Genomic DNA, 26,378 nt, shown 5'->3' with positions numbered 1-26,378 from the left:
GCTTTACTGGAAGTAACAAAAGAATGTCTCTGTACATTTAACCAAATAATCTTGAAAGACAAATTTATCAAAAGGAGAAAACAGGAATTGTTTAGGGGAGTTTCCTGTGGATAACTTTACTTGAATAATTGTTTCTTTCCATGGATCCTTTCATGGCTGTCTAATCATATACAATGAAGAAATAAGTCAACAGAAATGCATTATTCTGCCATGTTAATTTTGGACTGTAAAACTGCCTAGTGTATCCTGAAAAATATTTATCCACACATGGCTGATTCTTCCTGGTGAAACTCTCAAAGGTTATTAGAGTAAAAATGAAAGACCAAAAGGACCCAAGAGGAAGATGATTTTATTAAAGGTTATTTCTAGAACAGGAAATCAATTTTCAGAATATATTGGTAAACATGAAGACACAGGAATCTAACTTCCTACAGTCAATTCTTAAATGCTCAAGAATAAAAACAAAGCTATGGTCTATTATAAGGGGATGTCATTTATTTCCACTAAAAGAGGGCATTTGAGGTCAGTTATCAAGAGGTAGAGAAGACGTTAGTCTTATTTTACAAATGTTAGTGAGAGGCAAAGTCTTTTATTATGCAGAAATTTCATTTCTTGGAAAGCTAATTAAACACCAACTTGTTCTAATAGGATCACAAAATGGCAAAATTGTGTTGTTCAGAAAGATACAGTCCCCTGGAATCATCAATGCTAGATAGATGTTAGTAATAAGATAATAAGGAATCCGGGCATCCTTTAGACAGTATTCTGTTGTCCTTTCTTCCCAATCAGAGACTGTGGATGTATGGAATGACACCACTAGCAGCAACTGCAGCTTTGATGAGAAAGTCCAATTCTTCATCACCACAAATAACAAGTTGCAAGGAATGGGGGGTGGGGAAGGCACTTTCAGTCTTTTGATGTCTTTCCTGCCAGTTCAAGTACCTCTGCGATGAAATATTCCAGGATGGCTGTCCTGCACACAGCAGCAGTCACATCCACAAATCTGTGGCTGGTCATCCTAGATTTCAGGTGTTGGTGAATGTGGCCCCCTGAGAACTGCAAGCCGACTCTCAGCAAGTGGGAGACCGCCTTTGTCATGGCCTTTGTGCAGTCCTTCCCAGCCTTACCTCCAGCCTTCGAATTCTGCTGAAACTCAAACAAGCAAGACAGAGAATAGGCTAATCAGACACATAGTGAGATCCCTCTGCCTAATTCTTCAAGGTACGGCTATTCAAACTGTGCTCAGCGTTTGTATTTGCCATGTGTCTTTTTATGAACATAAAGAGCAGAAAGAGAAATAGATCTTGAATTAGAACACTTGGATCAAACTTTTGGCTTTACTAATGAGGCCAACATGGTTGCCTGTCATTAGCCATTCTGCATCCTTGGTGCTTCCACAACCTCTGTTTCAAAGTTTATATTTTATTTATTTGTATACACACTATGATTTTGTTTAATGAAATATAATTGTACAGTCTGAATTCAGTAGCTCTGATCTGTAATACATTTAATAAATACTTATTAAGCATCTGCTATGGACCAGGTGATAAACTCTGCAATACAATGATGAACAAAACATGCCCATGCCCTCATGTCTTCAAATAGCTGTGTTTCACATAACACTGCTATGATCTTATATTTTTCATGTGCCTTTTTATAAACAACACAGACTTTCATTTCTGTCAAAACTGATCATCTCTACCATTTAATTGGGAAGTTTGGCCATAACATCTAGGATAATTGACGTATGTGGATTTCTGCTTTCATTATTTGTTTGAGCTGCTTCCACCTTATTTTATCCTTTCCTTTGATCAGTACTCTTCAGTCAAGACCACCAGGATGCTACAATATCAGAAGCATGTCATGGTAGAATAATATGGGTTTATTGTTCCTTAAAATAAGAGAGGCCACATTCCATGAGGAAATATGAGAAATCATGCTACTATTATACTACATTATTAAATTAAATTACTGTAGGATTTAGGCTTATATAAGGAGAGTTCAAGAAAGTGAGGATTTGTTCTGGACTCGATAATATAAGCAATTCTATGATTGTGTCTCAATAAATCTTATCTAGCTGTAGAATTGACTAGAATGAGGCTAATGCTTTAATTGGTAAAAATGCAGCTCACCCAAATTAGTAAGGATAGAGGGTGCTTGACCATTTGTATGTGTTGGATAATGCTTATGTTTTTGTCTATGTTCAAAAATCATCACAAAGTAAACTACTTTTGGCTTTGATCAATCATGGTTACAGAATGAACTTGTTGGAACAATGAGTGGCAAGCAATGCAACTGCAAGCAACAGCAGGGCCTGATAGTTCCAGGCCAGTTCCTAAGTAAAAAAGGCTGCTTTTCTCTTTCTTATATGTATGGTGATTTTTCCATGTTTCTTTCTCAATTTTTTTCCTTTTCCAATAAATTGAGTTGTTATTATTGTTATTTGGGTATTTTTCTTATTCCATTTTCATTATCACTAATGCTTTAGAAGTTATATACTCAACTTATTTCTGCCAATTTTTACATATGAAACTTTACAGGAATTTTCCAAAAAGTTAAATTCAGTCTTCATAAATCTTCTGAACAATACACTGCTTTTATGTCACATTTCCCTGGTAAAATTCCTCAAACTTCAGTTTACGTGATTTAGTTTTTTAACCATCTTTTAAAAAGTATTCATTCCAGCAGCAGGTAGAAAGACTGACAATCAAGAGACCTGCTGTCTGTTGGTTCACTTCCCAAATGCCGGCAACAGGTGAGGCTGTGCCAGGAGGAAATCAGGAGCCAGGAAGTCAGTTTGGGCCTCCCCTGTGGATGGCAGGGACCCACCAACACGAGCCATCACATGCTACCTCCCAGAGCGCACGTTAACTGGAACTGGACTTGGTGGCAGAGCCAGGGCTTGAACACAGGCAGTCTGATACGGGATGTGGCTGTTCCTTAGAGGGTCCTAGCCACTGTATCAAACAATCAGCATTGTTTAGTTTTTAAGATTGTTTTTACTTTTGTTTGCTACATGAATTAGATTTCATAACTACATTAGTTTTACATTACATTTACATTATATATTTATTTTCTTTCTAAGCATGTTTGTGCCCAAGACTTTCCTTCTAGGATCACTTCCCTTCTTTTTAGAATGTACTTTTAAAATTGATATATACTTCACATAACATAATATTCCTATTAATGCACATTTCAGTGACTTCAGCACATTCACTACATTGGGCAATCATTGCCACTATCTAATTTCAGAACATATTCATTCCCCCTAGAAAGAAACCTATTAGCAATTAGTCCAAACTTTCCTCCTTTCACTCCCAGTGAGTCATTAACCTTTCTGTCTCTATGAATTTGTCATTCTGGATATTTTGTATAAATGCAATCATGAAATGTGTGCTCTTTTGTGTCTGGTGTCTTTCATTTATTATTTTTAATTTTAATTTTAATTAAAATGAGTTTGTAACAGACTCATTGTGATTTGTAGATATAATTCTAAGAACATAATGATATTCCCTTCATCCCTCTCTCTCTCCCTCCCACTCTCCTCCCTTCTCCTTTGCTTTTTTTTAGTTTTTGAGATAATGTATTTTTAAATTCACATTACCATATAACAAGACTTAATGTTTCACTAAATAAGAATATTAACAAGGAAAAAGCAAAAAGACCCTAGTTTAGTGGCTATCAACAATAATTGAAAGGAAGAATGGCCATTTCACCCATATATGGTAAATTTTGAAGTAATCAAAGACATTAAAGTTGCAGTAGTATAACGTTCTTAACCATTGGTTTCAAAAAGGTATAAAACAAAGTCTCATACAAACTACATTTGCAGTAATACTGATACACACAGCCATTTTCTTTTTTTGTTTGTTGGTTTGTTTTTTAAATTTCAGCTTCCACATATAAGGGAGAACATGTGCTTTTTTTTTAACAACATTATTATCACATTCTTTTTTTTTTAACTTTCATTTAATGAATATAAATTTCCAAAGTACAGCTATGGATTACAATAGCTTTTCCCCCTCATAACTTCACTCCCACCCACAACCCTCGCCTCTCCTACTCCCTCTCCCCTTCCATTCACATCAAGATTCATTTTTCAATTATCTTTATATACAGAAGATCAATTTAGTATATATTAAGTAAAGCTTTCAACAGTTTGCACCCACACAGAAACACAAAGTGTAAAATACTGTTTGAGGACTAGTTATAGCATTAAATCACAATGTACAACACATTAAGGACAGAGATCCTACATGATGAGTAAGTGCACAGTGACTCCTGCTGTTGATTTAACAACTGACACACTTGTTTATGGCGTCAGTAATCACCCTAGGCTCTTGTCATGCGTTGCCAAGGCTATGGAGGCCTTTTGAGTTTGCCGACTTCAATCTTATTTAGACAAGGTCATAGTCAAAGTGGAAGTTCTCTCCTCCCTTCAGAGAAAGGTACCTCCTTCTTTGATGGCCTGTTCTTTCCACTGGGATCTCACTTCAGAGATCTTTCATTTAGTGTTGTTTTGTTTGTTTGTTTGTTTGTTTGTTTTTTTGCCAGAGTGTCTTGGCTTTCCATGCCTGAAATATTCTCATGGGCTTTTCAGCCAGATCCAAATGCCTTAAGGGCTGATTCTGAGGCCAGAGTGCTGTTTAGGACATCTGCCATTCTATGAGTCTGCTGTGTATCTCGCTTCCCATGTTGGATTGTTCTCTCCCTTTTTTATTCTGTCAGTTAGTCTAGACTATCACTAGTCTTGTTTATGTGATCCCTTTGACTCTTAGACCTATCAGTATGATCAATTGTGAACAGAAAGTGATCACTGGGACTAGTAAGATGGCATTGCTACATGCTACCTTGATGGGATTGAACTGGAATCCCCTGGCACATTTCTAACTCCACCATTTGGGGCAAGTCCGATTGAGCATGTCCCAAATTGTACATCTCTTCCCTCTCTTATTCTCACTATTATATTAACATGTGGTATTTGTCTTTCTGGGTCCAGCTTATTTCACTCAACATGATGTCCTCCAGTTGTGTACATTTTCCTGCAAATGATCGCATTCCATTCTTTTTTATAGCAGACTAATATTCTTCATCCATTTTCTTTATCCATTCATCTGACGATGGACATCTTGGCTTGTTCTAAATTGTGGCTACTGTGAAAAGTGCTGCTATAAACATGGTGGTGCAGCTATCTCTTGGAAATATTGTATTCAAGTTTTTTAGGTATATACCCAGTGGTGGGATTGCTGGCAAGTCTATTTCTAGTTTTAAAAGAAATCTCTACGTTGCTTTCCACAGTGGCTGCACTACTTTACATTCCCACCAACAGTGTATAAATGTTCACCTTTGCCCACATCCTTGTTAGCATTTGTTACTCTCTGTGTTTTGAATTTTAGCCATTCTGACAGGAGTGAGGTGTTATCTCATTGCAGTTTTGATTTGCATTTCCCTGATGACTAGTGACATTGAGCATTTTTTTTTTTTTTTTGGACAGGCAGAGTGGACAGTGAGAGAGAGAGACAGAGAGAAAGGTCTTCCTTTGCCGTTGGTTCACCCTCCAATGGCCACCGCGGCCGGCGCGCTGCGGCCGGCGCACCGCGCTGATCCGATGGCAGGAGCCAGGAGCCAGGTGCTTTTCCTGGTCTCCCATGGGGTGCAGGGCCCAAGCACCTGGGCCATCCTCCACTGCACTCCCTGGCCACAGCAGAGGGCTGGCTTGGAAGAGGGGCAACCGGGACAGAATCCGGCGCCCTGACCGGGACTAGAACCCGGTGTGCCGGCGCCGCTAGGCGGAGGATTAGCCTAGTGAGCCGCGGCGCCGGCCGGAGCATTTTCTCATATATTTGTTGGCCATTTGTATTTCTTCTTTTGAGAACTGATATTGAAATCCTTCACCCATTTGCTAACTGGATTGTTTATTGTTGTTGTTGTCATTGTTTTTTTATGTTGCTGATATACTCAGGCTATTAAACTTTTTTTTTAACTTTTATTTAATGAATATAAATTTCCAAAGTACAGAATATGGATTAATCCTTTATCAGATAGACGGTGTGCAAATATTTTTTCCCATTTCATTGGATGTCTCTTTACTCTATTGATCATAACCTTTGCAGTGCAAAAACTTCTGAGTTTGATACAGTCTTATTTGTTTAGGTTTGCTTTTGTTGCCTGTGCTTTGGGGGTCTTATCCAAGAAGTCATCCCCTATACCAATGTCTCGGGATGCTATACCTACATTTTCTTCCAGCAACTTCGTAGTCTCTGGTGTTTAATTTAGATCTTTGATCCATCTTGAGTTGATTTTTGTGTATTGTGAGAGATATGGATATAATTAAATTCTTCTACATATACACATACAGTTTTGCCAGTACCATTTGTTGAAGAGATTATCTTTATTCCACTGCAAGCTCTGAGTACTTTGGTCAAAAATCAGATGGCTGTATATACATAGATCAATTTCTGGGATCTCTATTCTGTTCCATTGATCTATGTATCAGTTTTTATGCCAGTACCATGCTCTTTTAATTACTATAGCTTTTTGGTATGCTTTGAAATGAGGTATAGTGATCCTCCAGCTTGAATTTTGTTGTTCACTTTCCACTTCGTAGTCCCTAAAAGTCAGCAAGTGATGAGAACTGAGACTTTTCATGTTCTTTGGTTAGTAAATTGTTTGCTTCAACTTCTATCCACTTCCTGTCCTATATCCTGTAAAAATTTTAACAAATGTTCACTGGGAAACAGTTTTAGCACTAGGCTAGTAAGACTACCTTGCTGATGTGGTCTTCCAAGGAGCCACCACAAATAATTATTTATAATTTACAAATGAGGTATATTCTTCTCTGCCTGCTCCTGGGAATGGACCTGCTTATTTTCATGGCTCCTGCTAACTGGAGGATTGGGGATGAGACCAGAATGAATTAAAATGGCACAAAATTTTCTATTCTGTCAATCAGCTTTTTTTCTTTTTATTCTTTTTTCTTTTTTGTTTTGGATGAACATTCCTTTTTCTTAATTTCCCAGAAAGTTAATGCTCTTTTCCCCCTTTTTAACCACTGCTTTTATGCGGGAGTGGGATTTAAAGTGTTGTCACTGATGTCACTCTTCCCCTCTTTTTTGGAAAGTTTGAGCTATATTCCATTATTTGAGAATATTATTACTACACCTGCTATCTACATTGTTTTTCTGGTTTCCGGTATCACTGTTGAACTATTAGTATCATTTCTTATTAAAAAAGTAACAATTATCATGGTTTCTCCACAGTTGTTTTTAAAATCTCTCTAACATGAGTTCTGCTATTTTACTACAATACATCTAGGTGGAGTTTCTTTTTATTCCCTTACTTGATATATGACACGTTTCCTATGTCTGAGGATTCATGCCTTTCACCAGTTTAAGAAAATTCTTGATCACTATCTGTTCAGTATTTCCTCTTCTCTCTGTATTCTCTTCCCTTAAAATTTTGATTATTATCATATTAATACTGTATAACATGGAGATTGAATTTTCTATTGTCAATTTTATAGATTATCATAAGTATACCCTTATATGGATCTATATACAAGTATATGGATATAAACTGTGGGGTGTATGTATATGTGCATGTGTGTATAAACATGTTCATACATATATGCCACCTTTTCTATCTACCCTCTATATTTCTTTTCCTCTCTTTCATATTTTTATACTGTTTTTCCATGTGGTTTTCTAAGGATTTATTTAGGCTTATAATCTAATTTAGTGACTCTCTTTTTCAACTGTGACTAATATTCTGTCTAACCAAGGTTTTAATTTTAAAAATTTTGATACTACAAAAGTTATTAATTCACTATAAACAGAGAAAGTCCCCTATAAAGTGTACTGTAAATAACTAAAAAGTATAATTTGGTGAATATTTTCTCATTACAGAACATACTATATCAGTTGGGATAATAATTCTGTCTGCCTCAAAATAATCTAATTATAGCACCCAGAGTCTCTTTCATCAGATGCAACATTAAATACTTACTTATGAGATTATTTACCAATATGTAGTTGATGAGGCAGAGTTAGCAATTTACTGTAACTCTAATATCTTAGAGCAATGGCACAATAAACAATAAATTAGTTTATGACAAACTGAAGCAAATCATTTTTCATTATTTGTATTAATGGATACAAATAGATACTGGATACTTTTTAAAATGGCAGATAACCACAAAATTACTTATCTTTGATAGTATATTTGGTCTTACAATTACATTAAGATATTAATGGTATTAATATATTGTCACAAATAATATACCTCAAATAAAACCAAGCCATGATGTAATGGTTCACTAGATTGTGCTCAGTGGATATTAATTGAATAAGGGAAATACCTATTTTTCTATCCAATTATTGAAGACAATGTTTTGCCCACTGTTAAGGGCTCAATAAATACTCAATGAACATGTTGACTAGGAAAGAGGTGAGAAGCGATCAGCCTTCTCAGCTGGATGTCAAGTATAATTGGAATCTATGTGGGGAAAAGTGGCTAAACAGTCAGCCGCATATGATAGAGAGGTAAATATACTCAGGTGCCAACAAAGCAAATAATTAAGCAGAAAACATTGGTACCAGAATAAACAAAGTCAAGATTTGCCAATAACAACACAAATGAAACTTTTAGGAAATAATCCAGAAAAAAAAGTTAACATTAGACGATAGCTTTTCCCACACAACTCTGTTTGAGACAGACCAATAGAGGACAGTAAGAGATGACTGCCTTCCTTGATATTCGATCATCCTAGTTTCCAGCAATTTATTATTCATGAATCAACATAAGCGTATTCATATTTAGGGATTGGTTTCCACAAGTACAATGCTGAACTTCCTTTTATTTGTCCTAAAATGCTTAACTTTTAAACTTGAAGGGACTTTATTCCATGTAGTATTGATAGTTCCTTTAACTTTTCAGACTAGAGTCAAAATATTCATACAGTGTTCATAATGCAGCATTTTCCACACACCTTTGATCACTTGAACCATCCTTCCTTGGTTCTTTGCTGTCAGATCCTTCTTGAAATGTAGTAAGTAGACAGTATGAGGTATTCCAGATGCAATTTGGCCTATCATTGTTGCAAAGGCTTCTGCTATGACAAGGTAATTCAGTTGGTCTATTTAAGGGACTATAAAATCTTGTGTAGTTGCAATCAAAAGACAGACTTCTTGATTGCATTCTTTCATAACTTTGGCTTCATCTGTATGTCATGGTCATCTTAACGTGAAGAGCTTCCTTGAACTTCCGTCTGATTAGGTGCCTTCTGATCCCCCTATTCCAGTTTGACTTTCACAGATCCATTTTCTGTCCTAGTTATATAAAGCATCTTCAGCATCATGAATGTCCTCAAATTGAACATAAGCAAATCTTGTTGGTTAACAGGTGTCGAAATCAAGTGGAACATACATATCAGCCATTGGACCACAATGACCAAATGTGCAACATAGATCTTCAGACCTGGTGTCATCCACCACGTTCCTGAAGATAGAGGTGTTTAGGGAGCTCAGGCACTGGGACACAACAGTGGCATGAATTGCAACCCAGAGCACTAAAAGTTGCTAAGCCTGACACAGAGGCACACATGTGTGCATGCACACACACAGACACACATCGAGCCAGAGTTCTCTCTTAAGGCAAATGCCTTAAAAATATTTTTATGTTTCTAAAATTGCTATTTAATTGTTTTTCAAATATGTCTTGCAATTTGGGTTGTCTACTACTTGTTGATCATTTTTTACTTTCTATTTATTTCTTGAAATTTGGGGAGATGTGTTTATTTTTTATTTGGAAATATAGCTCCAACAATCCAAAGACTTGGATGTCTGAATATAACTTTATTGATTTTGATGACTTCCTATACTGATTTGTTATCTTTGGCTTTGGTAATGTTGTTACATGAATTCATATTTTGTTCAACTTAGGCAGTAGAAATCATACTGGACTACAACAGAAATGGCTTCTTCCAGGATAATTTTCGTATTATTCCATAAAGCATCATGCTACACTACTGTTTTCAATACTGCTAATTGTCTACAACTTAGCTTCCCTAGTATTTCATTATTTCTTAGAGCTTCACTGCCTTTCTAGTTCACTTTTTTATCTTGCCGAGCCTAGGGGATGAAGGCAAGCTTGCAGATGACTTTCTGGAAATCAAAGAATACACGAAATTATTTCTTTTGGCAACATTCAAGATCTAGCTGTATTTTTAGCATGAAGGCCCTTCTGAAAATGTTGTCTGTCACAATACCAATAAAAACAGTCCTCTATTTTCCCAACCAAGGTAGTAAAGTATGAGATTCATTTACTCAACAATAATTTAAATCACATGTGTTCACTTAGCTACATAATTAGGCTTACAGTAACGAGCAAACAGCTTCAACAATGTAGAACTAAAGCTGCTTTTGGTAGACATCTATACACATCTATGTCACTTCTGGGTGTGTTGTTATTTTAATGGAGTACGTAAGTACACGTTTTGGATTTAGGATAGTAGTTACTGAAAGAGCTTTTTAAATAAGAAAGATGAGAAGATAGAAAAAAATTTAATATACCTACAATACATGAAATAGGATGAGACAAACTTTTGTATAAAAATTATAGATTACATAGTAGTTATACACAGGATTATCAGAAAAAAATCCTTAATTACCTCTTGGTTTTTTTAATGATAAAAATAAACTCCTTAGCATAGCATGAAAGTATCCTCATGATCTGTTTCTTCATGTACCAGGTCAGTCTCATTTTTCACCACTCCCCACGTTGCAGTTTATATTCCATTCACACAGAATTAGTGAATTTCAGACATCTACTCCAAACCAATTTTCCTCCACTTTCTTGCAAACTTTGAGTTTGTTACAGCATTGGGAAGAGACCTCTCACTTTAAGGGAATTCTGCCCTAATACATAATATGGAGATGGTCACATTCCTTAGTTCTGAATAAAATAAAGTCTTTTAGGAAACACATCTCTTACTAATTTAAAAAAAATCCCAATTTGTGCTTTATTTATTTCATTTGTGGTAAACCAAGGTACTTACTGCCAGGACAATCGGACAATCATCTTATTACCAAGGGCCTCCTGAAAAATCTTAAGGTCATTTGCCAGGTAGAATAAGAATAAAGTTAGTAGAAATATCAAATTAAATATTTCAAAGCTGAACTGCTGGTCAACCACTGCATACCTACCTAAGTCTAGGATGCTTCACTTGTAACCTTCCTACTGTGGCTCCATAATTTTAGTTGCTGAGGCCATAAGCTTTGTTTTGTCTGTGATTTCTCTTTTTGGTCATGTCCCACAGGCAACACGACAAGGAAATCTAGTACTACACCTGTGAAATATAACCAGAATCTAACCATCTTTCAAAATGCTGATAATTAATTGAATTTAATTCAGAATGGAAAAAGTGTGAAAAAGAACTATCTTCTCTACTAAAATGAATGTTGGTTAGAGGAAGAAGATAGCTATTTCCAACTCTTGGATTATCCAGGATTTTTTAAATTAATTTACTTATTTGAAAGTCAGAGTCACACAGAGAAAGAGGGATAGAGAAAGAAAGCTTCCATCCACTGGTTCCCTCCCCAGATGGCCACAATCGCCAGGGCTGGGCCAGGTCGAATCTCGAATCCAGGAGCCAGGAGATTCTTTCAGGTCTCCCAGGTAGGTGGCAGGGCCTAAACACTTGGACCATCTTCCGCTGCTTTTCTCAGGCCATCAGCCGGGAACTGGACTGGGAGTAGAACATATGCTTTGCCGGGATTGCAGGTGGCAGCTTTTCCTGCTATGTCACAGCACCGGCCCCAGTTTATTTCTTAAATGAATGAACCATTCCTTTAAAAATTTATCCTACTCTCATTCTTATTTTTACTAAGATCTATTTTCAATGAACTTTATAAACATAAGATTAACTCTATATTAAGTAAAGAGTCCAGAAAATAGTATGAAAAAAAAAAGTTCCTCAACATTGGAAACAAAGGCTGTTCAAAGTTATCACATTTCAAAGCATCAATTTCGCTTCCATCAATAATGTCTTTATATCTTCCAGTCTCTCAAACACCTTCATTAAGGTCGACCACTCAGCTAAAAATGTCTCCTTACCCTTACCCTCCCTTCTTTTCCCACACACATGTATACCTGAACTCCTTCCTTAGGAAAAACAAACATTGCTAACCCTGCACTGCGTCTCTTTCAGAATGCTATTTACTAATCTAGAGTAGATGCTAAAAAGTCCTCTGGGCAGCACTGCATAATAAGGTCCTCCTCCCCCTTTCCAGAGGCAGTGGGTCCTCTCTGCACCCTTTCCCCACCAAACTGATGCAAATTAAGGAGGTAAAATCATATGATAAATGTCTACTGTGCTTTGACACCTTCCAACCCGGCTTCTCAGTCTACTCACTTCTAGGGATGAGAATTGAGTGGATATTCACTGTTCCTATGGTAGTATTTTTTTTTAGCAGTTCTCACCAATATAATATCTTGGTAATGACAAGAGATAGACATGAATAAGTGGCCAGAACAAATATTGTGCTTCTTATTTACGTGCTATTAACTCAAAATCCTAGATCAAAACTTGACGTGTTTTCACAGAGTAACACAGCCTGTACTGTTGTGCATTCAATTCTCTGAGTTCAAAGTCTCTTGGATGCTTTGTGTCATGTCAACTTAAGAGAGTGGTGTTCATAGGTCACCCTTTCCTTCTCATTTTGTGGAAAGGTCAAGAGAAGGAGCAGATGATCTGCTCTAGGGCACAGGACAAACAAAGCCAGCACCAAGACCCATGATGTCAGCATGCAGTCCATAGACAGCGAGGCGATTTGTGACATTGTGAAGAACAATGAATCAGAATGGCAAGGTAGGTCCAGAGGTTCTGCTCAAATTTCCATGAGTGAAAGTGCATCAAAATTGCTCCCCATTTTCTACAGTGAAAAATACTACTCTTAAAGCAGTGTTTAAAGGTTTATGTTACGGGACACTCTCTGAGAGACAAATTTGTCCCAGGTTGTCTGCGTTCCTAACAACCACTTGCATTCAGAAGGTCATGGTGTTATTTCTACTTCACTTCAGAGATTTGATTCAGAATTGGGAAAATAAAGAGAAGACTCTCGATTGAGAATGCTTTTCATCTTTTGAAATGTAATGCGGAGAACAGAATCAACAAGATTTCAATAACATGAAGATCTTTAACTGGGGAGGTTACCTGTCAACACAAAATGTTTTCTTGGAGCTTGAAAGAGACTCAGAAGAGAAAAGACCCAACGTTAGAAACAAACTTTAGTGGCTGTTGATACATTCATCCTACACACCTTAATGGGCACAGTGGAAGAATCAGAAAAGCTATGGGCCAAGAGTCAAAGAACCGGACCTTCATTACGGAACCTGCCACCCACTAGTCTGGGACTTCAAGTCATTTTAACTCTCAGTTTATTCATTTGCTAAATGGTAGTTAAACCTAAATGGTCCTAAAAGGTTCTTTTCAGCTTTAAAATTCTAAAACTATACTCCTCAACAAAGTGCTTATTCTGAAGACCATCATGTACCCTACCCACAACTAATACACATACCATACATTGAAAAACTTCACTTGGCTGGATAAATGGTAGTGCTGAGAAAGCACTCCCCTTCTGAAGCCACAGTGCTCATTTTCCAAGTCTAATCATGTCATTCTTCAGATGAAAACGCACCATACATAAGTAGCTAACATTTATGGAAAGCTTACTAGGTTCCAGATATTTTTGTAGGTGTCTTACAGTATGATTTAAGTTGCTGAATCTGTCAACAACCCCATGAGGAAGGTTTCATTATTATCCTCCCCATTTTACAAATAAGGATACTGAGACACAGACCCTACACTTTTATAGTGAATTTTTTAAAGATTTATTTTATTTGAAAATCAGAGTTACACAGAGAGAAGAGAGGCAGAGAAAAGAGAGAGAGAGAGAGAGAGAGAGAGAGAGATCTTCCATGTGCTGATTCACTCCTTAGTTGCCCATCTGAGCTAGGAGCCAGAACTTCTTCCGGGTCTCCCACACGGTTCAGGGACCCAAGCACTTGAGCCGTCTTCTACTGCTTTCCCAGGACACAGCAGAGAGCTGGATCGGAAGTGGAGCATCCGGGACTCAAACTGGCGCCCATATGGGATGTCGGCACTGCAGGCAGCGGCTGTACCTGCTACACCACAGTGCCAGCCCCAGACCCTACACTTATAAGCATGCTATTTTGCTGCTTCTTCTCACAGGATTTCTAAAAATATGTTGTCCCCATGGCCACTAGGATAAAATTCAATTCCTAACAAAGCTGTCAGAAGCTTTAATGAATTGAATTCATGCAAAGATCTGCATTTACGGTCATATTCTATTGCAATTGTATTGAATTCATTGCAGCTCTTCTTAATTGCAGGCTTGGAGATGCTAGGGTGAGATGTTTCCTCTGCCTAAGCTATTCTTCTCATTGCCTGAATAACAAAAATGTGATACTTCAGAATTCACTACTTCCAAGTAGAAGAGGTTAGGGCTCCCTTTCTTGGGCATCTATACCATTCTATCCCTAAATATTATACCTGGCAGGGTTGGGGAAGAAGGGACTTGAAATTTAATAAATATACACCAGGCTAATTTTAAGTTGATAATTTTGTATGGCCTATGAATGATATTAGGAATATCCAATTGTCCCTAGTCAGAAAAAAGTTTCACTATGCCCAACTTATGGAACACTAAAATTAACTGTTTGCCTTTATGTCTCCTGCTAATGTAAGGTTTCTAATGGTGGAGACTGTGTGATTCTAGAGTCTAACATCTGCTTACATTCTTAGCTATTTGTTGGATAATGGAAAAACATAAGACTGGTTTGCCTTTTGCCTTTTCCTCTTCACCATATTATTTTTGAGATAATCTAGTGATTACATTGTCCTCCAAATCATTTTCGTTCCCCACTTAAAGTATCCTATTCCATTATCTTTCCTATCTGTCTTGCTCTACTTGTTCATTTGTCTATCAAGGCTCATATTTCACCATCAGTTTCCCATAAGAGTGACTACAGGTATTCTAGGTACTGAGGTAGATGAGATATTTGTTACCAAGCTGTATCAATGAACAGTCTTAATGTGTTGATGCTGTGTCAATAGATAAGCTACCTTCCATGTTCTGCCACCTAGAACTATCAACTTTTATTCTTGGCTGTAATTCAGGATATGATCTCTAACTCAGAGAAAGGTTATTTTAAAAGTGTAGATGTTTTGGTTTCAGTCCCAGCTACCTGGTGCTTCCCATTCAGCTCCCGGGAGGCAGCAGATGATATGACCAAGTACTTGGGCTCTTGCCACACATGTGGACGGACAGAGTTCCTGGCTCCTGGCTTCTGCCTGGCCCAGGCATTTGGGGAGTGAACCAACAAATGGAAGATCTCTCCCTCTTTCTGTCACTCTTTCAAAAAATCAATAAGCAAGTGACAAGAGCAGCAAGTCACAGAAATATGAAAAAAGATCATGAATCAACATAAATAAGAATATTGCTAAATAATCTGTTTCGTTACAAGCACTTAAAGTAACTGTTATTCTAGGTGACAGTATCACCCACATAGGCAGATTAAAGCCAACTGTTACAGATACATTTCAGGTACCAGACACTTGGATTAAATTAACCCATTTAATATTCAGACTATGGAGTTGATATTATGATTGTTCCTATTTTACTGAAGAGGAAATTGAAGCAAAGAGGACTGAAGTAACATGCCCAAGTCACCGAGCCAGTAAGTACTACAGCAAGGATGTAAAGCAAGGGGCTCCAGGACCCACGACTACCCAGCTCTGTCCTGTCTACTGTGGCTAGCACTGTGTGGACATCATGGAATGATCTCTTTGGAAAACAGGAAGGAAACCAGGAAAATGAGAGGCATAAGAATGGTGGCATCTCCGGCTCCTGGCTTCAGTCCTGGCCTCCTCCTAGTTACTGGGAGCAACTGGGGAGTGAACCAGAGGGTAGCAGTGCTCCCTCCCACTCTGTCTTGCTCTTTTTATCTCGAATAAATAAACTTTAAAAAAAATTTTAAAGGAACTGTAAAAAAAAAAAAAGTGTAGATGTTTCTAAACATTTCCAGATTTGAGGAAATACTTCTGAGGTTGTGTTTTCTTTTACAGACATAACTTTGACAATTACACCTAGAGCAAATGACATGAAACAGGTTTGGTATAAGATAGCCAAACTATCCCCATGGGAGAAAGCATAACAAATGTTGGGAAGAAAATTCTTCATGTCATAGTGGGTCCCAGGTCCATTTATTTTTTTTATTTTTTTTTATTTTATTATTTTTTTGACAGGCAGAGTGGACAGTGAGAGAGAGAGAGACAGAAAGAAAGGTCTTCCTTTAGCCGTTGGTTCACCCTCCAATGGCCGCCGTGGCCGGCGCGCTGCGGCCGGTGCACCGCGCTGATCCGATGGCAGGAGCCAGGAGCCAAGTGCTTTTCCTGGTCTCCCATGGGGTGCAGGGCCCAAGCACCTGGGCCATCCTCCACTGCACTCCCTGGCCACAGCAGAGAGCTGGCCTGGAAGAGGGGCAACCGGGACAGAATCCGGCGCCCCGACCGGGACTAGAACCCGGGGTGCCGGCGTCGCTAGGCGGAGGATTAGCCTAGTGAGCCACGGCGCTGGCCCCCAGGTCCATTTAAAAGCCAGGGCAGCCGGCGCCGCGGCTCACTAGGCTAACACAGAAACAGGACAGAATGTGAGTACAGCAACTGTTAATGTTTGCTATTGCTTTGAACTATTCTAAGGCCCCATAAGCCTTCAACTACTATTTGCAAGAAACTGAAGAAAACTGGTTGCCAGTTGGGAGCAAGTTAGGCAAACACCGATTGACCAGAACTATTTTGTGTATAGAGCAAATTTATGAGGAAATCCATTTGAATTTGGTGTGAATGAATCAGATTTTGAGAAGTCTATGATGGGGCTGGACAGTCAAGGTTTAGTTCTGCCTAGAGTGATAATGTATTTGGCAGCATCTGGAGCATAGGAATTACAGCAGAAGCTGTCACTTTCCACAGACTTCTTTGCTCATGTCGCATTAACAGAACTAAATTCAACTTTTAGATCCTATGAACTTATCCTCTTCGGAGCTCAGATGAATTTGGCTTTTAGGACTTTGCAAATAACATAACTCCAACAACAGGGAAGAAGAAGGCTGAATAATATTTTTCTCCTGTCTGTTTCTCACCAGATCAGTCTTAGAGGTGAATTCTTTGTTTAGAAAGGCATTTCCTCCCTTCCATCCCTTCAGCCTGAAGATTCTATTGTTACTATTGGTAACATTGGGATTTTTACCTAGAATATTTACATGCATTACCTTGATCCTTTCAATACTCCTGAAATGAAGCAGGGTAGTTGTGACTATTCACATTAGGAGATAAGGCAACTACTGAAAAATTAAATGACTTAGCCAAATTCACAAAGCTAAAGAACAATGAAACTAAGACTATAATCCTGAACTTCTATCTCTAGGATCACTTATTGTTCCACCAGTCCTTTCTCTCTCATCCTGTTTTTAAGATCCTGATTTATGTAATTACCTATATAGTACCGAGCACATAGTGGGCTGTTAATAAATATTTATGGAATGAATGAGTAACTGTTATAAGGAGGAAGGAGGAAACTTGCAATATGTCTGGGGAGCTGGAACTCGCCTACCCCACAGAACCTCATGTAGTACTCATAGTTACCCCATGAGGTAACTACATGAAAATCTCCATCTCACAGGAGCAACAGATGACTTTTAGAGATGTTTAAGTACATAACTTACTGGGATATTATTACAAGACAGGCATTATGTACATTATATAATTATTCCATTTAATCTCCGAAACAATCTTGTCTAGTTGGTGTTATTTTAACTTTCCCCATTTTATAAGAATCTAAATCTTAGAGAAAGCAAGCAATTGGCCCTGGGGCAGACAGAGAACTGAGTTGGATCCAGTCTCTGGGATTCTGATACTTTACCATTGCACAGTGCTGGTCCTCCTTGACTAAAGGAGTTCTGGTTCACTAAGTCTATGAGGGCTGGAGTCAGGGCCCATTTGGTTTTACCCAGAGCTACTGGCTATGGGCTTGCTGGCTCACCTTTAGGATTGAAAAGTATTAACAACTGAACATTCTCAAAATATTTGTTTTCCAATAAATGTTCTAGAGGAGTTGTGTGCTCTACATAAATAAAACAGAATTTCAAAACTGGTCTTGCAGAAATTCTTCAAATGAAAAAAAAAGTCACATTCTGCCTTTTAGAGCTATGTTTGCACGTTTTGTTTGTTTGGTTGGTTTATTTGAAAGGCAGAGCTGCAGAGAGGCAGATGTAGAGAGTGGTCTTCCATTTGCTGGTTCACTCTCTAAATGGTAGCAACCTGGAGCTGGGCCAATCCGAAGCCAGGAGCCTGGAGCTTTTTCCGGATCTCCCACATGCGTGCAGGGGCCCAAGAACTTGGGCCATCTGCTACTGCTTTTCTAGGCCATAGCAGAGAGCTGAATCTGAATCAGAGCAGCCAGGACTTGAACCAGCACCTTCATGAGATGCCGGCACTGCAGGCACAGCTTTACCCATCTGCCACAGCCTGGGCCCCTTTTTGCACGTTTTATTGTGATTAAAATTTGCAGAGATTTCAAAACTCCCATTCACATCAAAGTAGAAGCGGATCCACAGTAAATTCACCTGGCTGTGTAGAGAAGAATCATCCAGATTCTCTATTTTACAGAGAACCCTAAGAGGATAGCAAAATCCCTGCAAATGAGATTAGGATCTCATGATTCATATGGAAATTACAAATTTGTCCTTTTCTCTAGCAGACCCAAACATCTGAAACTTTGAAATACAAATTATTGCAGCTGTGAAATTCTGTAGTATAATTTTTTAGATTTCAAAACATCTATGTCTTTTTACTTTCAAAACCAAAATAGAATATGTGCAAGTATTCTAAATTTAGAGTGAATTTTATGTTAAGATCTTTTTAAATATTTAATGACACTACCTGAGATAGCTGTGCCATGTTGCAAAACAAGAATTTAGAATCACTGGCTGAATTCTAACAGCAACTCCAGCCATACAATGTTAATAAGAAATGATTCATGGGGAATTGGCTTATGGAAGCAAAATGCCAAAAGCATTCTTTACAAGACAAAGGTTATTCCATGAACATTCAGTCAAACTCTGTACATGGACTATATCCACAAAAATATAATTTAATTCCAATTTGAAAATATTTATTAAGAAATTATTTTATGTCCAGAACTATGTTGACCTGTCTTTGATACAATGATGGATAATGGATAATGAAGGATAATTATGGTTTTTGCCACCTTGTAATTCACAATCTAGTGGAGGAGATGAACTATGTGATATATACCAGAAAAGGTAGATTGGAATATACAATTTGAAATAATGTGCTGTGAGAATACTGGGTTTGAAAGAAATAAATTCCAGAGGGGAAAATCTGAAATGGATCCTTGTGGCAGATGACATTAGAGATGTGCTTCCTACCCATTATCAAAGCAACAGGGAAGATATAGGGACACTTTGGTCAGGATATTGATCCAGTGGAATTCTTACCTCCTTCATCTTAACTATTATGGAGCATTTGACACTGCAACTACTCTGTCCTTCTTCCCCTCATTTCTCTCCTAGTTTTCCCCCCACCCCCACCCCAATTCTCTCATCCTCTCCTTCCCATGATGTTTCCTACCAATGGTACTAGATATTTCTGCTATCACAACATGTGATCTCCTTGCTTACAATATTGCTCTTATTTCCACCATATGCTGATGTCATCAGATCTATATCCCCTGTTCTACGTATTGCCTGAGTTCCATATCTTTAAGTCAAACTCCACTTGATTATCCCATTGACCTCTGAACTCAACATGTCCAAAACCTGATTCATTTTTTTTCAAGTTTCTCCAAAAATCACTGTCTGGGAATAACAATGCCATTCATTGAGGTCTTAGGGACAAAGACTAATGGCTATGCTAACTTTCTCTAACTCACTCTTTTTTCAGAAACTCAACAAGCTTTATGGATTCTACTGCATTCGTATCCATATCCTTGGTTCTGTTCTGTTTATGACCATGGAACAGCTTACGTCAAGCTTTGCTGTCTTTCAGAAGTTTTTTTGCATTTAGCTTATCTACCTTCTTGCTGAAAAGTAAATTTCAAATCACTCTCTTGATCCAATATTTATCTGAAATGCTATGTGAAATGACAGAAGGATTTCCCATGCAAGGTAACTTTGCCAGTTTCTCTAGGCTCAATACTGACATCTCGTAGTCATCACTTCTACTTCTTCACTAGTCCCTTCCCCTCAATTATACCAAATTACTTTCAAGGACGCAAAAGCATTGTGCTATATCATCCCTTCTTGTTTACCAATGCAATTTTTATAGGATTTATTTCTGTTCTCTTATGTAATTGTCTAGTCTTCAAAAGTAGGTTCAACTACAACCTATCCCTTTGCTGCCCAGTTTCATTACATGAACTTACTGCTACTATAGAACAAAAGCATAACTTTATCAAAACTCTTCTTCATTACCATGCACTGCCCCTTCACTAAACTCATTTTTTAATCTTTTTAGGGAATTTGTTCACTTTTAAAATAATTTAGATTTTTTTAAAAGATTTATTTTATTAATTGAAAGGCAGAGTGACAAAGAGAGGGAAAGAGATCTTCTACCCATTGGTTCACTCCTCAAATGGTCCTGAGAGTTGGGATTGGGCCAGGCTGAAGCCAGGAGCCAGGAATCCCAGCTGTGTCTCCCATGTGACTGACAGGTTTCCAAGTACTTGGACCATCATCCACTACCTTCCCAGGCACATTAGCAGGGAGCTAGATCAGAAGTGCAGAAATGGGAACAGAGATCAGTGCTCCAATATGGGATGCAGCTTAAGCCATGTATAACACCAGCCCCAAATCAATGAGATTATAATAAATACTTCAGACCTACTTTAAAAAAATGTAGAGTCACACAAATTTTTGTGACAATTTCAGAAAACCTGCAGATATTTATCCAAGGATTTCCAAAGGACCAATCCCTGTTTAGACATTAAATTCCTTAAAAATAGAGGCCATAAGTTTTTTCTTTAATTGACTGTTTTTAACTAATATTTAGCATAATATCTAGCATAAAATAATATTTCAATAAATATTTCATAAATAAACAAAAAATAGGTTCTTGATAGTTGGATATGGCAGAAGGCTGCAAGAATGAAAGACAGATGAGGCTGGCGCCGCGGCTCACTAGGCTAATCCTCCACCTGTGGTGCTGGCACCCCGGGTTCTAGTCCTGGTGGGGCGCTGGATTCTGTCCCGGTTGCTCCTCTGCTGTGGCCCAGGAAGGCAGTGGAGGACGGCCCAAGTCCTTGGGCCCTGCACCCCATGAGAGACCAGGAGAAGCACCTGGCTCCTGGCTTCGGATCGGTGCAGTGCGCTGTACATAGGGGCCATTTGGGGGGTGAACCAAGGGAAGGAAGACCTTTCTCTCTGTCTCTCTCTCTCACTGTCTAACTCTGCCTGTCAAAAAAAAAAAAAAAAAGACAGATGAAACAGCTTGATGTACACCAAGTTTCATAAAGGATGGGACTAGTTTTAGCTATACAAAATATATTTAATTTGCTTTGCAAGGTGTTAAAACAATAAAGGTGAAATTTAGGGCTCAATTGTATTTTCTATGATGATAAAAATGTAAACCAGAGGCCTTGTAAGCATAAATATAATAACTATCTGAAAATCACTGAATGGTTAAAGTTTAAGAATATCTAATTTTAGACTATTCACCACTAACTGCCACCTTCAGTGCCTCCAAATGCAAGAGGACTTTATGTAATTAAATAACAATGGAATGAAGGATTTATTGCATTTCCAACTTCATATAATAGTGCGTTGCATCATCCTAAATCTGATCCTAAGAATGGGTGATTTTTCACGCGGTTCACTAGTCATAGATAATTGTGTAATCATTCTTACTTCTCCAAGAGAGGAGGGAAAGATTAGATTACAATAACTGATACAAAAACATGTGTCATAACAGTTGAATACAGTGGCATAAAAATTAAATTTGAAAAAATGTACCCATACTAGTTTTTCTCCTCCTCTAGCCCTTAGGAAGTGGTTGTAAAATTGTTCCTGCTCATGAGTAGCAAACAATAAAAATGATTAATTCCCAATGTTGAAAATAAATTAATACCTCCTTGCCACTGACTGCTTTAATTCCATTTAATAATAATATCATTAAATTAAATATTTAATGTTGTATTAATTATTATATTAAGTATGTAATATTAAATTTAGTTTATAAATATCTATATATAGTTATATAGAGATATATGCATATATAAATTTCTAGGTCTAGGAATCAACTTTAGAGAAGATCACATCTGCTATGTGACCAATAATAAATAAGCATTCCATCAATTTTGCAATATTTAGAAAATTTTAATTTTTTTATGTTACATAAGGAAAGCTTTTTCTTGCATCTCAACATGTGCTGCCTTTTAGCATCAGTTAACACATATGGTCTTTAAGTCTTCACAGGGTAAACACGCAGCACTGGTGAGAGGAGGTAAGTAGGTATCAGGTTGGTAGTGAAGGCTATTCCTTCCAATGGAAGGCATCAGCCCAGGAATGAACAGCGCTCCTGGCCAGTGGACATGCAGGCAAGAGAAATAGCTTCGGTGCAAGGACAACACAAGGTCTTCGCTCACAGCAATATTTTGCTATCCACTCTTTGGAAGATGGGACAGTTCATCATGACCTCAGGGTTGGTGCCTGGAATGCTCACAAAGGGACACATTAACCAGGACAGATTGTGGCCCATCCCTTTGACTCATCTACTGTATAAACCATGAAAATGCTTATGCAGATCAGGTCAGAGGTCTACAGTATTTTAAATTGACCTCTTACATATTCCATGAACCAACACAATCTGGCTTTTTGTTTTGTTTCATTTGTTTATTTGTTTTAATGGAATGTGGAACGTATAGCCAATACATAGTAGTTTATCAGAAAGGGGATGTTAGGTACACAGATTCAAAGATTTTGCTTCTATCTTTCTATGACACTGTTGTAGATCTAAGTGACTGTGGTCAAAAAACTAGTAACTAGTGAATCTTAGATCAAATCCAGATACCTTTGATTCAGTGGTCTTTCTACGAGACTATTTGATGGATTGGACAGCCTCACTCCACTTCATAATATTTAGAGGAGTTTCCATTAACAAATTAATACCAACATTTCTCCTATTTAGATCCCAGGGGGAAAGTGATACACCAGCTAAAGTACCACTTTAGGTCTGCTAGTCCTATCCTGTCTCTTGGTCCAGCTGCCATCTCAATAACCATTTTTACGAAATCTGAGGAAATTTGGAGTCTCTTATATCATACCAGTGCAGATATAGTGTGTGGAATGCAGTGAAACCTTACATTAGGCTCATACGTGCAAAACCCAGAAAAACAGAAGTATCAATGTCCTGTTGAACAAACTTTGGATCAATGGGAAATAATGGCTTGTGGACTCTTCACCTTTCCTCCATGCCACTGTCTATTCTGAAAACCAGTTTATATGGCTTCTTAAAGTGTTTTAGGACCAAACATTCTTATATTGCCCTTACTTCTTCCCTGGTCTACAGAATAATTGGGAGGGGGGGAGGGCATGGTACCAGTAAGATTGAATTCCTTTAGTATATGTTATTCCAAAGTCACTATTATATGGTTAACATACATCAGGTTAAAGTATATCATGAAGTCTATTAAATTGAGAAACAATGTTATTGTAATTACAAAGTAATGATTAAAAGATTTCTTGAATAAAAAATAAATGAAATATAGGCTATGATCACTGGATCTATCTTCACACATGGTCTTGATCAATCACTGAATAACCTGGGTTTTCTCATATAGGAAACTGTAGCCAGAGAAGCGAGGTGACCCTCCTCTTGACTCATGCAGTCAGCTGATTGACGAGTCTGGGTGACACCCAGGTCTCCTTGAGTCTTGATACTGTGATTCTACTACATCATAACACAGAATCCTGATCAGTGACTTCAACATGCTGGCCACTTGATGTAGCAGTTTTGGCACATAGAACAATTGATGAGTCATTGGTCCCCTAGAGCCTGAGGAAGACCATCCACCAAGGACTCTAACTCATCGTTCTCAGTTCTTGAGCATCTTTCACGTTGTTAATCACTTTTCGCAGCTGCTTTGATTTCAGAAAGAGGTGGCCATGATTATTGTATGTAAATATTCAGGCTGCTGATTAGCTCAACACCCAAATGTAAATTAATCTGATTCAGTTCCCATGGGCCTGATATCTCTAAGTAAAAGAACAGATAAAATCTTGTTTCTTGAGTTGCATAAAGGACAAGATTTCAGAGAATGTAACAACATCAACTGAGCATCTGCCCAAAACAGAGGCCAGACTCCAATCCCTAAGACTTTCTCCTCTTCTCTGGTTCCAGTTAATGAAGGGAAATTTGCTCTAAAATTCATGTCAGTTCAATTTAGCCAATATCTCTTGAGAAATCCTTATATGCAAGAAGCTGAGGGAGTGAAAATCCAGGCACTCTATTTAGAAGCTGCATGTCCTTTCTAGTTCACAGAAAATTCTCCCTGATGTGGTATCTTTCTCTTCTTGAGTGTCAACTGCATTTAACCAAACCACATATTTTAATGGGGAAAAGCATGTTGAGTATTCAATATTTTGCTTTTATCCTTTCAAGTAAAGACTTGAACTCAATAAGGGCAGAAATTGTGAATGTGTATGTTTTATTCACTGTTCTAAACCACACTGTCTACCACAGTGGACACAGCATGTATTTGGAATTTAATAAACATTAGTTGAATTAGTGTGTCTTGCTCCTTGCACTACTGGATAATAACCAACTTGTCCCAATTTGTTAAAGACTTCCTTGGTTTGCATGAAATGCTGCATCTGAGGAAAACCCCTCAGTCTCAGGCAAACAGAGAAGTTAGATCATTCTCCTGTAGGAGTTGACAAGCTACTCAACTTGTGGAAACCTTGTCTTCTAAACGTAGGTACCCTAAGATTGTGCTGCACATGTTTATCTTTTGAATTTTCCTCCAAGACACTAATGGGAACTCTTTCAAGTCAGATTGCTTTCCCAGACTACTACCAAATCTACTAATATTACCCTCATATGGCTAGAATTATCTTGGAGAATATTTTCTCTGGCAAAAAATAAATTCCTTGTCATTAAATCTGACTCACAGAGATGCTCAAGTGACCAAGGATCAGAGCAGTTCAGCAGGAAGAAGAGAGCATAGTGACCTAGCAAGTCCCTGTGAAGTCTCACAGAACATCAAAGTGACGAGAGGCAATTTCCCTTGGTTATTGGTAAATGACTGTATCTCATAATCCTTCTTTGATGCAGCAGAACTGGCAGTCCTCTTTTTTTGTTTGCTTGTTTCACATCCTGGAGGTGTGATAATAAAAATCGTAGAGGGCATTCTTCACTAGTTCAAGATTTGATATTAACTTGTTTGACATAATTTCCCCTTTATCTTATATGTCAGATAAAATGCAATGCATACATTCTGAGTATACTAAAAATAGGAAAGCATGTTAAGTGAACAAAATTCAAGTACAGTCTCCATTCCACACTCAACCCTACCAAAATCTTTCCCTCCCCATAAGGAATTGCCGTAAATGGTTTTGTGTGACTTTTTTGTGGTGTTCAAGCATATATTATACATAAATATAATTTTTCAAAAACAATAATTCTAAATTTTATTTATCTTCATATTTTTATATTTTGTTTCTCTCTGAGTTATTCAGCTGCACTTTGTAACAGTGAAATACTAAATATTGCCCCTAAAAGAATTAAGGGCTCCCTGTTTCAACACATCTGTATACAACCCTGTGTCTATGAGTTTTGTGGCTTTGTTTTTGAACACTGAGTATTTTAACTTATTTGTGTTCTATTTCTTCCCCTAAGTTTGTTACTTCCTCAGAAGTAGGAATCATATCTACCTTTTTTTCAATCAAAATATTCAACAGACTCAAGAACAATACTGAAAGCCTAATGGCGGCTTATAAACATATGCCATCTGACTACACACTCCAGAAACAATGAGACTGAATAAATCATGGTTATTTTTTAAGAGTTGGTTGTCTGAGCAGCATAATTTGGTTCTCTGTGTACTATCCATAATGGAATATATCTTACTAATTAATAGTGATCATAAAAAGGCACTAACTCTAAAAAAAAAAAATGAAAGAATATCCTTGAGTAAAGCCCTGTACTAGAGAGATGATATAAAATGGGAGTGTCTAGGAAATAAAGTACATACGGGAATTCAGATAACAGAATACATAAATAAAGGATT

At 37.7% G+C, this 26,378-nt stretch overlaps 2 pseudogenes; both read right to left on the bottom strand.

Annotated features, from left to right (window-relative positions):
* Positions 1 to 148: 148 nt before the first annotated feature.
* Positions 149 to 6,289, bottom strand: LOC127482627 (histone H2A.Z pseudogene; annotated as a pseudogene).
* Positions 6,290 to 6,646: 357 nt separating this feature from the next.
* LOC108178209 (serine/arginine-rich splicing factor 10-like) overlaps positions 6,647 to 26,378 on the bottom strand; it is a 100,187-nt pseudogene continuing 80,455 nt past the window's right edge.

Source organism: Oryctolagus cuniculus, chromosome 1 (assembly GCF_964237555.1).
Source record: "Oryctolagus cuniculus chromosome 1, mOryCun1.1, whole genome shotgun sequence".
NCBI classification, from domain to species: domain Eukaryota; kingdom Metazoa; phylum Chordata; class Mammalia; order Lagomorpha; family Leporidae; genus Oryctolagus; species Oryctolagus cuniculus.
Note: the sequence above shows the minus strand (reverse complement) of the source record. Positions and strands in the feature narration are given on the sequence as shown.